The sequence below is a fragment of the Lithobates pipiens genome, unplaced genomic scaffold (assembly GCF_037356315.1).
Source record: "Lithobates pipiens isolate NorthernLeopardFrog02 unplaced genomic scaffold, aLitPip1_a1.2 Scaffold_8, whole genome shotgun sequence".
NCBI lineage: Eukaryota > Metazoa > Chordata > Amphibia > Anura > Ranidae > Lithobates > Lithobates pipiens.
Window position 1 is genome coordinate 156,144,534 of NW_027507903.1, and position 12,313 is coordinate 156,156,846.

Below are 12,313 nucleotides of genomic sequence, written 5' to 3' on the forward strand. Positions count from 1 at the left end.
AATGGATTGTGGATGGGTATTCCAGCATGACACACAGCTAAGGCAACAAAGGAGTTGCTCAAGAAGAAGCACATTAAAGTCCTGGAGACTCCATATCTTAATCCCATAGAAAATATGTGGAGGGAGCTGAAGGTTCGAGTTGCTAAACGTCAGCCTTGAAACCTTAATGACTTGGAGAGGATCTGCAAAGAGGAGTGGGACACAATCCTTCTTGGGATGTGTGCAAACCTGGTGGCCAACTACAAGGAACGTCTGACCTCTGTGATTGCCAACAAGGGTTTTGCCACCAAGTACTAAGTCATGTTTTGCAAAGGGGTCAAATACTTATTTCACTCATTAAAATGCAAACCAATCTATAACTTTTTTGAAATGCAATTTTCTGGGTTTTCCCTCACTGTTAAAATAAACCTATCGTTACAATTATAAACTGATAATTTCTCTGGACAAACGTACAAAATCAGCAAGGCATCAAATAATTTTGTCTCTCATTGTATTAGTGTTTCACATGAAAAGGCTTTCTTCTACTTTCCTTAACCAGTGTCCGACCAGGCCAAAAGACGGATACAGCGAATGTTTGTCACCATCAGGTCTCCCAGACCCAGCGTGTCATGGATCAGGGTAAAGGGCCCTTTACCAAGTGATCACGCTGTCCACTGACGTCGTGATCATTTGTAAACAAACCGTAGCATGTGCAGTTCGGCTCCTCCCCTCTCCTCAAGCCGATCGGTACAGCGTGTGAGGAAGGGGGGGGGGGGGACGGGCAGGTGCAGCAGCGCTGTGGGCTATATCCGAAGTTCTCACAGCGCTGATTTGTGCCCAGCCATGGTACATCCATGCTCCATCCATTGCTCCATCAGTGATCATTCGTGCCATATCCGTGCCACATCAGTGATCATCCATGCCACATCAGTGATCATCCATGCCACATCAGTGATCATCCATGCCACATCAGTGATCATTGGGGGTCAAGATTATTTTCACCACCACCCTCCCCTCTTATAAATAGCATGACAGTACAACCTATGCACATACATATAATAAAATATTAATATTTTAGTGATGATTTGGGTATTTCTCAAATCGCCTTTCAGGACAACCCTGGAGAGAGTGCAGCTCCGCCCATTTTAACAGGAAACACTTGCAGACCTTTAAATCCCTCCTCTTCCACCATGGCTTCAGTTATTGTGTTTCCTCTGTCATGGTGGAAGCACTTGCGGGAACAATGGGGCTGTGTCTCTCCAGGGTGGAGTTGAAAGGCCTTACCTCGTGAGGTGTTGTTTCATACAACCATCCCAGCTCCCTCCCGGTATGATCGGAGGGCACTCCGGAGCCTCCAGCCTTTTCCTGCTCAGGAGAGCAATGGCCGACAAGGTCAAGGCTTCCGGAGCTCTGTTTGGCTTTTGCGCGTTCGCGCTGGTAGGCTTCCAGACGTTTCCCTCTGGTGGGCGGGTGATGCGGCTTCCTGTTTGGGCAGAACAACGTGTGGTTCCGGTCGTTTGGAAAGCAGGGGTTCGGGGGCGGGTCTTTACGACTGGTGTTTCCGCTTCTGGGCAGAGCAGTGACATCAGACCCGGGAAGCTTAAAAGTTTGGCTGTTGGTTTTTAGTCCTTGCTGCGCGCTCTGCATGATGGATGGTTCGTCGGTGTCGGAGGCAGGCACCGGTCAGGCCCAAGTAAGAGGGGCAAGGCAGTGCTCTTTATTCTTCTCCTGATGGGCTGTATGTTTTTTTTTGTCTTATGTTACCTCCTTTTGGGGAGCCTGCCACTACAATTCTCCAAGGTAATTTTTCTTGGATCTGTAGTCTTCCGGTGGTGGCACTGGTGGCTTTGAGGGCTGGTGTTTTTCTTCTGTGTGCTGGTGATTGGGGAACACCATGGTTGACGTTATTCGGCGGTTACAGTGGTAGTAAGACTTTGTCCATCTGTCTTTTAGGAAGTTGTCTCAGGGAAACCGAAACGTTCAAACCCGCCAAGCCAGAAGAAATGCCCTTCATGCAAGAATCCACTGCGTTAATCTTGGCAAAAAGCCTTATGCAGATCATGTATCAAGGAACTGGTTGAGGAGGAATCCTCCCAACAGTACAAGGTCCTGTTTTCCTCTGTTCAGGAGCTTGCAAGTTCCCTGAGCTCTGTTAAGACACTGCTGGTCCAGAACCCATCAGGTCCAGGCAGTAGTCAGCAACCACCACCAAGTCCCAGGGCATCTACCACCAAATATGGGGAGGATTTGGACTCGGGACAAGGGGGCAAGCACTCTTCCTTCCCTCAGAGATTCAGAGGATGAGGTGGAAGAGGAGGATGACAGCTGTAGTTCCAAATATAAATTGTCCTTGGAGGAAGTGGACGATCTTCTGAAAGCAATTTACACAACATTGGATATCCAGGAAGAGAAGGTCCAGTTGTTAATTCATGACAAGATGTACCAGGGATTGGACGACACCAAGTCTAGGGTATTTCCAGTCCATAGGGTACTGTCTGATACAGTCAAAAGGGAGTGGAAGGATCCGGAAAGAGCTCCTTTCCTTTCCAAAACCTTGAAAAGGCGGTTTCCTTTTGACGAAAATGATTCAGAAGTTTGGAACAAAAAGCCACGGGTTGATGCTGCTTTTTTCGCAGGTGGCACGCCGTACAGATCTAGCCTTTGAGGACATGGGGGTTCTCAAGGATGCAATGGACAAAAGGGCAGAATCCCTCTTGAAAAAGGCATGGGATTCCGCGTCAACTAGCCTCAAACCAGCGATGGCGTCCACAGTGGTGGCTAGAAATCTTGAATGCTGGGTGGAGAAACTAAAAAGTCACATTGAGGCAGGAACATCCCGGAAGGATCTTCTAGAGTCTTTTCCGTTGATCTTGAAGGCTGTAAAGTACATAGCTGACGCTTCAGCCAAGTCCATCAAGATGGCAGCCAGATCTTCGGCCCTAGTAAATTCCGCTAGGCGGGTGGTCTGGCTTAAAACTTGGTCAGGCGATAAATTTTCGTGCTGTTCAGCATCCCCCGAAAGGGTAGAGAGGACAGTAAAAGCCGTTGGGGCCCCCAAAAAGGTAAGGGTAGAGGAGGGGTTTTTTAGATCCCCCCCTCCGAGCCACCTTCAAAAAGCAAATGACAGTCCAGTTCCAGTAGGAGGGAGGTTGTCTGCTTTCCTCCTGCAGTGGAGCAAAACATCTTCAAGCCAGTTTGTGAGGAACATTATTGCACAGGGTTACAGTGTTTGGAGTTCCTGGAGCCCCCTCCAAACAGGTTTTATGTTACGGTCCTTCCGAAAGACCCAGACAAAGCCTCTGCAATGACGAACCTGTTACGTGATCTGATCCAGCAGTAGTTGTCCAGGTCCCAAGACATCAGGAAGAGCAAGGTTTTTATCAGGAAAGTACCGGTTGATTCTGAACCTAAAGGTTTTGAATAGGTCAATCCGCTACAAACACTTTCGATTGGACACAATCCATTCAATAACAAAGTTGCTAACCCCAAACTGCTTCATGGTATCCCTGAGGGATGCCTATCTACATGTCCCGATTGCCAAGGCCTCAGTTTCCTTCGGTTGGCAGTCAACCTGAGGACGTCGATCTGGCACCTTCAGTTCAGGGCCCTGCCTTTCGGGCTCTCGTCATCCCCCAGGATCTTTACAAAGATCATGGCGAAAGCTCTGGAGCCTCTAAGGTTGAGAGGGATTCCTGTGATTCCGTATTTAGACGACCTTTTGTTTTTTGCGGACTCCAGGAAGCAGTTGTTAACGAACCTGCAAGTAGCTCAGGTACACCTCAGAGATTTAGGTTGGCTCCTCAACTTGGAGAAGTCGAACCTAGAACCGAGTCAGGAAGTGACCTTTCTGGGCTATGTAATCAATTCTGTCCTGCAGAAGGTTTTCTTACCGCAGGCAAAGTTGGAAAAGGTTCAGATCTTGGTAAAACAGATTCAAACGAATTATGCGGTTTCAGTCTGCTCAGCCATGGCAGTGTTAGGTCTTCTCACGGCCTCAATCCCAGCAGTATAGTGGGCCAGGTTCCACTCCAGGCCACTTCAGTTGTGTATCCTATGAACTTGGTCTCACCGGGTTTCGTTGGAGAAAAAGGTCATGCTTACCTCAAAGGTGAGAAGAGCTATGTGGTGGTGGAGGGATTCAGCCAATCTAACGAGAGGCCTCCCTTGGATGTTTCCGGTAGACAAACGTCTAACAACGAACGCAAGCGCCTGGGGTTGGGGAGCCCATCTGGATGGACTAACGGCCCAGGGGACTTGGTCCAAGGCAGAGTCCCGGAGATTGTCAAACTGGCGAGAGCTCAAGGCCATTTTCCTAGCCCTTCTAACCTTTCACCATCTGGTGAAGGGACATCATGTCCTGATCCTCCTTGGACAATATGACTGCGATGGCATATGTCCTGAAGCAGGGGGGAACCAGGAGCAGGGATCTCATGGATCTAGCCAATCAGCTTTTCTGTTGGGCAGAACAGAATGTAGCCTCCTTATCGGCAATTCACCTGAAGGGCTCCCAAAACCTGTTAGCCGATCTGCTCAGCAGAAGAAGACTGATAGAAGCAGAGTGGTGCTTGAATCAGGAGGTTTTTCTGATGATTACCAGAAGGTGGGGGCTCCCTCAGGTAGACCTATTTGCCAGTCAGCAGAACGCCAAGGTCCCCAGGTTCTTTTTTCTTCACCGAGAAGACCAGGCCTTAGGCATAGATGCTCTAGCGCATCCATGGCGTTACCGCCTGCGTTATGCCTTTCCCCAATTCCCTCTAATCCCAATGGTCTTAAAGTTCAGGGAGGAGGAAACCAGTTTCATCCTAATCACACCATTCTGGCCAAAAAGGCCTTGGTTTGCAACGCTACTAAACCTGGCCTCGGAGCCTCCTTGCAAACTACCGTTCAGGGAGGACATTCTAATACAAGGATCAGTGGTTCATCCAGAGGCAGACCGTCTACACCTATTTGCTTGGCTTCTGAGGAAGATCTTCTAAAAGCTAAAGGTTTATCCGACAAGTTAGTAAAAACCCTACTCTCAAGCAGGAAAGAGGTGACTAGGGCCATATACCAGAAGGTGTAGAAGAAGTTTAATTCCTATTGTACCTCCAAGGGCTTCCAGGTGAAGAGTGTCATTTCGGTCCTCAAGTTTCTTCATGACGGAATGGAGAAAGGACTGGCAGCCAGCATCTTAAAAACGTAGGTGGCGGTTCTTTCAGTTTATTTTGAAAAGACTCTATCTAGAGAAGTTCAAATTTCAAGATTTTTTAGAGCATTGGCTCAAAATGGGCCAGTATGTCAAAAGTTTTCCCAGTTGGAATTTATCTATCGTTTTGCAGGGTCTCACGGGGGTTGCGTTTGAACCCTTACAAGATGCTTGTCTGAAAAATCTAGTTCTTAAAACAATCTTTTTGGTGGCCATTACGTCAGCAAGGCGAATCAGTGAACTTCAGGCCTTGGCAATCACAGAGCCTTTTCTGAAAATCTTTCCAGACCGGGTAGTCCTTCAAACAGACCCAGCGTTCCTTCCCAAGGTCTCCTCAAATTTTCACTGTTCTCAACAAATAGTGTTGCCTACATTCTCCTCGGCTCCTGCTAATGCAGGTGAGGAAGCTTTCAATACCTTGGACGCAAGGAGGTGCCTTCTTCAATTCTTGTCAGTCACTAGAGAGTTCAGAAAGTCGAACGCCCTGTTCGTAATCTTTTCTGGCCCTTGTAAGGGTGAAAAAGCCTCCAAAAGCACTCTGGGTAGGTGGCTCAGAGGGGCAATTACAGAGGCCTACGGAGCTAAAGGAATAATACCTCCCGCAGGGATCGCGGCTCATTCAACAAGAGCACAAGTGCAATGGCAGTATCCTTGTCCGAGAGGGCTGGTGCTACGCCTGATCAGATTTGCAAGGTGGCCATGTGGTCAAGCTATTCGACCTTTCTCCAACACTACAGGTTGGACTTATTGTCAGCTGTGGATCAGGCCTTCGGCAGGAAGGTACTGAAGGCAGTAGTCCCAACCTAGGGAAAGCTTCTCGGTTATCCTCTCCAGGGTTGTCCTGAAAGGCAATTTGAGAAAGACTTAGTTAGACTTACCGGTGACGGTATTTCTAAGAGCCTTTCCGGACAACCGCTGGTTTCCCTCCCTTTTTTCTAGCTTAGAATTGGTATAAGTATGTATCATGGTTCTTTTGTGTTTTTTTCTGTGCTTTGTTTTCTAATATGCCGGAGGCCACAATAACTGAAGCCATGGTGGAAGAGGAGGGATTTAAAGGTCTGCAAGTGTTTCCTGTTAAAATGGGCGGAGCTGCGCTCTCTCCAGGGTTGTCCTGAAAGGCTCTTAGAAATACCGTCACCGGTAAGTCTAACGAAGTCTTTTAGCTCCCTGATAGTTCAAAACAGTGAATTTACTCCACAGTTTTTGGGCTTTTTCTGCCCACTTTTATTGAAAACAAAATAAAAGTTCACTTTGGAATAGTTTCCCTTGCAGCTTGCAGGGGTTCTCACCATCAATGTGACAACCAAACAGTACTCAGCCTCGTGCCTCTTCTTTGCAGTATTTCTGCTCAGGCCCCCTGCCTTGGTCCTCCAGACCAACACACACACACAGTCCCAGTGCTCGTGCACAAAATTCTGAATCTTCCTCAGCTCTGACTGCTTCTCCTGCAGCTTCCTCCTCACAGGCTTGGCCTTATACTGTCCCAGCATGGACAGTATGGTGCAACATTCTCCACACAGCTCTCTATCGCCCTCGGGAGGGTGCGGCCACTAACCTCTAATTCTGGCTCTAGCATAAGCCCAGCACACACCTGCATGCGCCCAAACTATCAAAATAAACAGTGGCACAGGCTCGCCTTTCTACATACCACCCCCCCCCCCCCCCGGCACCTCTGTGCCTACTACCACCCCCAGGGGTCCAAACCTGTCTGGCCTTCCTTCGAAAGGGGCACTCCACCCACATCGTTTTCCAGGTTTGCTTCCACAAGCTCATCTTCCTGACCCTTGGGGTCCCACTGAACTCTCTACTATATATAGCTATATACACAGTATCTCTCAAAAGTGAGTACACCCCTCACATTTTTGTAAATATTTTATTATATCTTTTCATGTGATAACACTGAAGAAATTACACTTTGCTACAATGCAGAATAGTGGGTTTACAGCTTGTACAACAGTAAGTTTTCTGTCCCCTCAAAATAACTCAACACACAGCTATTGATTTTATATAAAATATCAGAGACAAAAGTGACACTGATCCCAGCGCTCAATCGAAATTGGTGAACTGCTTTTTAGCCGTTATAAAAAATCCAAATATTGAAAAATATGCTTAAATTCAAAATCAAAACATTAACAGTGCTTATTGAGAAATATTGCTAAATATTCTATGGTACATATTTCATACCGAGCAGTATGTAATTGCTCACACCCTTCCTACTAGCATGTGCAAAGAATGGGTTGTTAGACACACAAAAATATCTAAAGATATCTAAGGAGCAAGAAAGCGCATGAAAGAAGTGTTATCTCAAAAGACCATTCTTCCAATGAAATGATAAAACGTCCATGCAGTAAAAGTAGGGTGAAGTATTGAGCCTTTAGTCCATCACCGATCACCTTGTGAACCCCCTTTGTGTATCTACTCATCAGAGTAAAATACAACTACACCCTATAGATGCCTCTCAAAAGGTGAAGCCTCTAGCTCCTCTGTGGATGTCCAGACAACCTTCACAGGAACGGTTCAATTCGGTAGCTCACAGCATGTAACAATACAAGGGGATGCTCTCCATGGTGTAAAATCATTTATTATAAGAACCATGCCCCCCGCATACAAATAATGCTTACTAGAATCTATGTTAAAATTAACATGTCTGAGCACAGCACTGCATCAAGCTCACCACCTTCTGGGGATCAAAACAATCGTCCGTGGCAGTGAGTCCCGGGCTGAAGCTAGCTGTGCCTGTCAGATGAGTCGCGTGGTCACACCCTAAATCCTTTGTCCCTGAAGAAGACCTTCACTAGCTCTGTTAAAACATGTTGGATTTTCTTCTGTCCTACACCTATAGGCAGTTAATCAATAGGTTATCCTCTGGTTCCATCCAATGCTATCATATGTGCTTGCTTTTATTGATTCATTATATTATTGATTTTTAAATTTTCTACATTTCATAATAAATTTTGTATACTCACTGTTTCTAGTCTGTTAAAATCCCAACTTTGAGGAACCCCTTTTTGTTCATTGGCTGTATGTTTAGGGTTGTTGTCCTGCAGTTAAATTTTGGTCTCATCTGACCAGAGCACCTTCTTCCACATGTTTGCTGTGTCCTCCACATGGCTTTTCGCAAACTGCAAACGGGACTTCTTATGGCTTTATTTTGACAATTGCTTTCTTCTTGCCATTCTTTCACAAAGGCTAGTTTTGTGGAGTGCACGACTAATAGTTGTCTTGTGGACAGATTCTCTCACCTGAGCTGTGGATCTATGCAGCTCCTTCAGAGTTACCATGGGCATTTGGCTGCTCCTCTCTTTGCCTTGTTTTCTGTCGATTACTGCAGATTGTCAGATAATGACTCAAATGACATGTGCATGCGCAGTAGTGATGTCACTCCAGCTGATCTGCCGTCAAGCTGGCGTGACATGAACACTGCCCAGGCATTATCCGATCAGTAAAGCTTGCACACAGGATGTTTCTATTACAAGTAGTCTACACATAAACCACATGTTCTCCTGGGACATCCTCCTCTGTATTCAGCTATATGTAGATTGACAGTCCTGGAGAAAAACTCGACTCTGGTGGAACTCCACCGTTTTCCGCCTGTGACGTCATCTGTGAAGTCTTGCCCATTTGCAGAGTGAGCGAGGCAGAATCTGACGATCAGATTCTGCCTTCATGGTTTGCTGATCCTCAGATAATGCCTCCGACAATCTGCACATGTGCAGTATTGACGTCATGCCAGCTGATCAGTAGATCAGCTGGCGTGATGTCACTACTGTGCAGATCGTTGGAGGCGTTATCCGACAATCTACAGTAATTAACAGAACTGATCAGTTTAGGTGGACGGCCATATCTTGGTAGGTTTGCAGTTGTGCCATACTCTTTCCATTTTCGGATGATCGATTGAACAGTGCTCCGTGATGTTCAAAGCTTGGGATATTTTTTTTATAACCTAACCCTGCTTTAAACTTCTCTTCAACATTATCCCTGACCTGTCTGGTGTGTTCCTTGGCCTTCATGATGCTGTTTGTTCACTAAAACTCTCTAACAAACCTGAGGGCTTCACAAAACATCTGTATTTATACTGAGACTAAACTGCACTCTATTTACTAATTAGGTGACTTCTGAAGGCAATTGGTTCCACTATATTTTCGCCACGCCACAGTCTTCAGATATTTGTAAAAAAAAAAATTAAAACCATTAAAAAATTCTCATTCCACTTCACACGTGACACTTTGTGTTGATCTATCACATAAACTTACAAAAAAATACATTCACGCTTTTGGTTGTAACATGACAGAATGTGGAAAATTTCAAGGGGTAAGAATACTTTTTAAGGCACTGTGTATGTATATATGTGTGTATGTGTATATATATGTATATACACACACACACACACACACACACACACACACACACACACACACACACACACACACACACACTGCTTTACACATACATGAACACAACCAGGGGTCAAGTCCTGGGAAAAAAGTGTGGGAACTCGCCCAAGATTCCCCACCCAACCTCAAAAATAAAAAAAAAGTGTGTGTAATATACGCACTCCTTTTTTTAACAAATAAAGTGCAACATTTATTATAAAGTGACAGTTTACGAGGACACCTCCAAAATTCACATGCATCAAAAAAATAAATATAGAACAGATCTAACAAGAAAATAATTTAACCTGCATGCTATACCAACAAAATCCATCAATGCAGCCTCACCGTGCCCATCAATGCATCCTCACCGTGCCCATCATTGCAGCCTCCCCCAAGCCCAAGGTGGGAAGCACTGCAAGCCAATGGGAATTTGCAAAAATCTAAACACATGCTGTCCTTCTCAGTGGCGGAGTGTAGCGCGTGTAGTACTGCAGCAATGGTTAATAGATCATTGGGCACTCGCCAAGCTCACACTGTTCACTGCCAGATTGTCAGGCTCAGACTGACCAACACGGTTCTATACCACCAAGCAGCATTGAACACAGTGGGAGCAGCACCCGTAGTCCCATCCACCGCTAGAGAGTAGTGGGCGGGACTACGGGCGCTGCTCCCAGTGTGGTTAGTGCTGCCTGACAGGGTGGGCGGGACTACGGGCACCGCTCCCAGCTCCCAGTGTGCTCAGTGCTGCCTGACAGGGTGGACAGGACTACGGGCGGCGCTCCTGCTGTGTTTAATGCTGCCTGGCGGTGTAGAACCTTGTCAGTCAGCCCAAGCCCAACAATCTAGTGGTGAGCTCGGCGAGTACCCAATGATCTATTCACCCTTGCAGTACTACACACTCTACACTCCACCACTGACAGGGACATAATGTTTTACACAAGAGGAGGAGGGAGAGCAGAGTCGACCCCCTGCAGCCACAGTGCAAAGGGAACGTTGTTCCTGCTGTAGAAAAAGTACAGGAATGACGTTCCCATGCGTTCCTGCAGGACTTGAGCCCTGAACACAACATACACTTTAAAAGACCTAAGGGTATTAAATAGTAATTTATCATTTGATTTTGTTAGTGTTACTTTAAAGAAAATATATTTATTTTTTTATAACGCCACAAACCATGGATCCTAAAAGCTAACATGCTATTGTATCATGCATAAGAATCGGGGCTGCCAACCTCTCGCAGCATTTTTTACTGACAAAACAGAACATTTACTGGCAGAGCACATTTATTACTGGCAACCTGAGAAATTGCAGAACTCCTATTGAAAACACAGTGAATATTTGAACAGTATAAACATGATGTGGAAACTCTGACAATACCTATAACTGAGTCATTTGCATGATTTACACTTAAAAAGTCAACACACCGTGAAATTATCAGCCCCTGATATTTACTGGCAGTTGTAAAAAAAATCACAGATTTTTACAAACTGTCAGTAAATTTACTGGTGTTTGGCAACCCTAAAAAGAAGAATCCATACCTCTAAAACTTGAGCGTAAAGTAATATATGCAGCCTGCACATGGATGTGATGCACATCAGATAAAAGCCATTAAAAGGAGTTTAAACTGCCTTGTGCTAAATATCACGTAGTCTCAACTCAGAGGATTTTAATTGCAACAAAATAGCAGATGTGACTTCACAGTGACAGCAGCAATAAAGAAAAAAATCTCCATATTTGAAATGTTACCTAAACATTGCCGTGTAAGTAGTTAAAGTTTTACATAGTAGACTTCAGAATTATCTGTTATGATGATAATGTTCACCTGTGCCAGCATGGGAAATTATTATTTTCCACAAGTCATGAAAGCAATAACGTTTTCCAATAAACACCTCTGGGTACAGATACATCTTTACAAAAAAAAGAAAGATCCGTTGTTGCTATCCAGCACTAGTTTTATATTCTAGCCTCACAGAAAATAGCCTAAACCGATCAGAAGATGTCTACTGAGTACCCGTTTAATGAATGTTGCAGAAAAGAAGATGCGTATAGGAAACTGAATTAGATTGAAGGGTCTTCTATGGCTGACAACGGCTCGAGTGCTTCTTTTGGACTGGAGTTTCAAGTTACCCACAGCAACTGGTTTCATTAGCATTGAAATAGTCTCAGACAGAAACCACATTTAAAAGGGGAAGTAAGCCTTTTTATATAAATTTGACATCTTCCTTATAAAAATATAATCCTGCAGCTCAAAATATAGTTAATCAAAATAATAACTATAGAAAACATGTTTATAAAAAAACAGACCAGATGAAAATTGTAGCTGTTCCTCGTTGCAAGTTGAGATCTTGCCTTTTTTTTAACCTTTTTTGGTGCGTTTCAGTGCACTTTCGATGTGTTTTACTGCGTTACAGTACAGTCCAGTGCACGAAAAATGCAGCATGTTCTACTTTTGTTACTGGAAAGCCCTGGGACTGCAAGCACTGGTGTGAACTATGCCATTGAAAACCATATAATCTACTTTCCATGCGCTTTTGATGCATAAAAAAACGCTGTATAGGAGATATTCATCTTGCATGCAGCCGCTGATGTCAATAGTGCATGCGCTCCAAAGGACCAGCATGTTGTGCGGAAACTTCAGAGCTTCTTGCCAGAGTCGAAGGCAATGGCGCCCGGAAGAGACGCCAGGGAAACATGTCAGCCTTCTAAGCGGTGACCGGACCCCGCTGCGGGGGCATCGTTCTAAGGTAAGGGAGCTGTATATGAACTTTAATGCAATAAA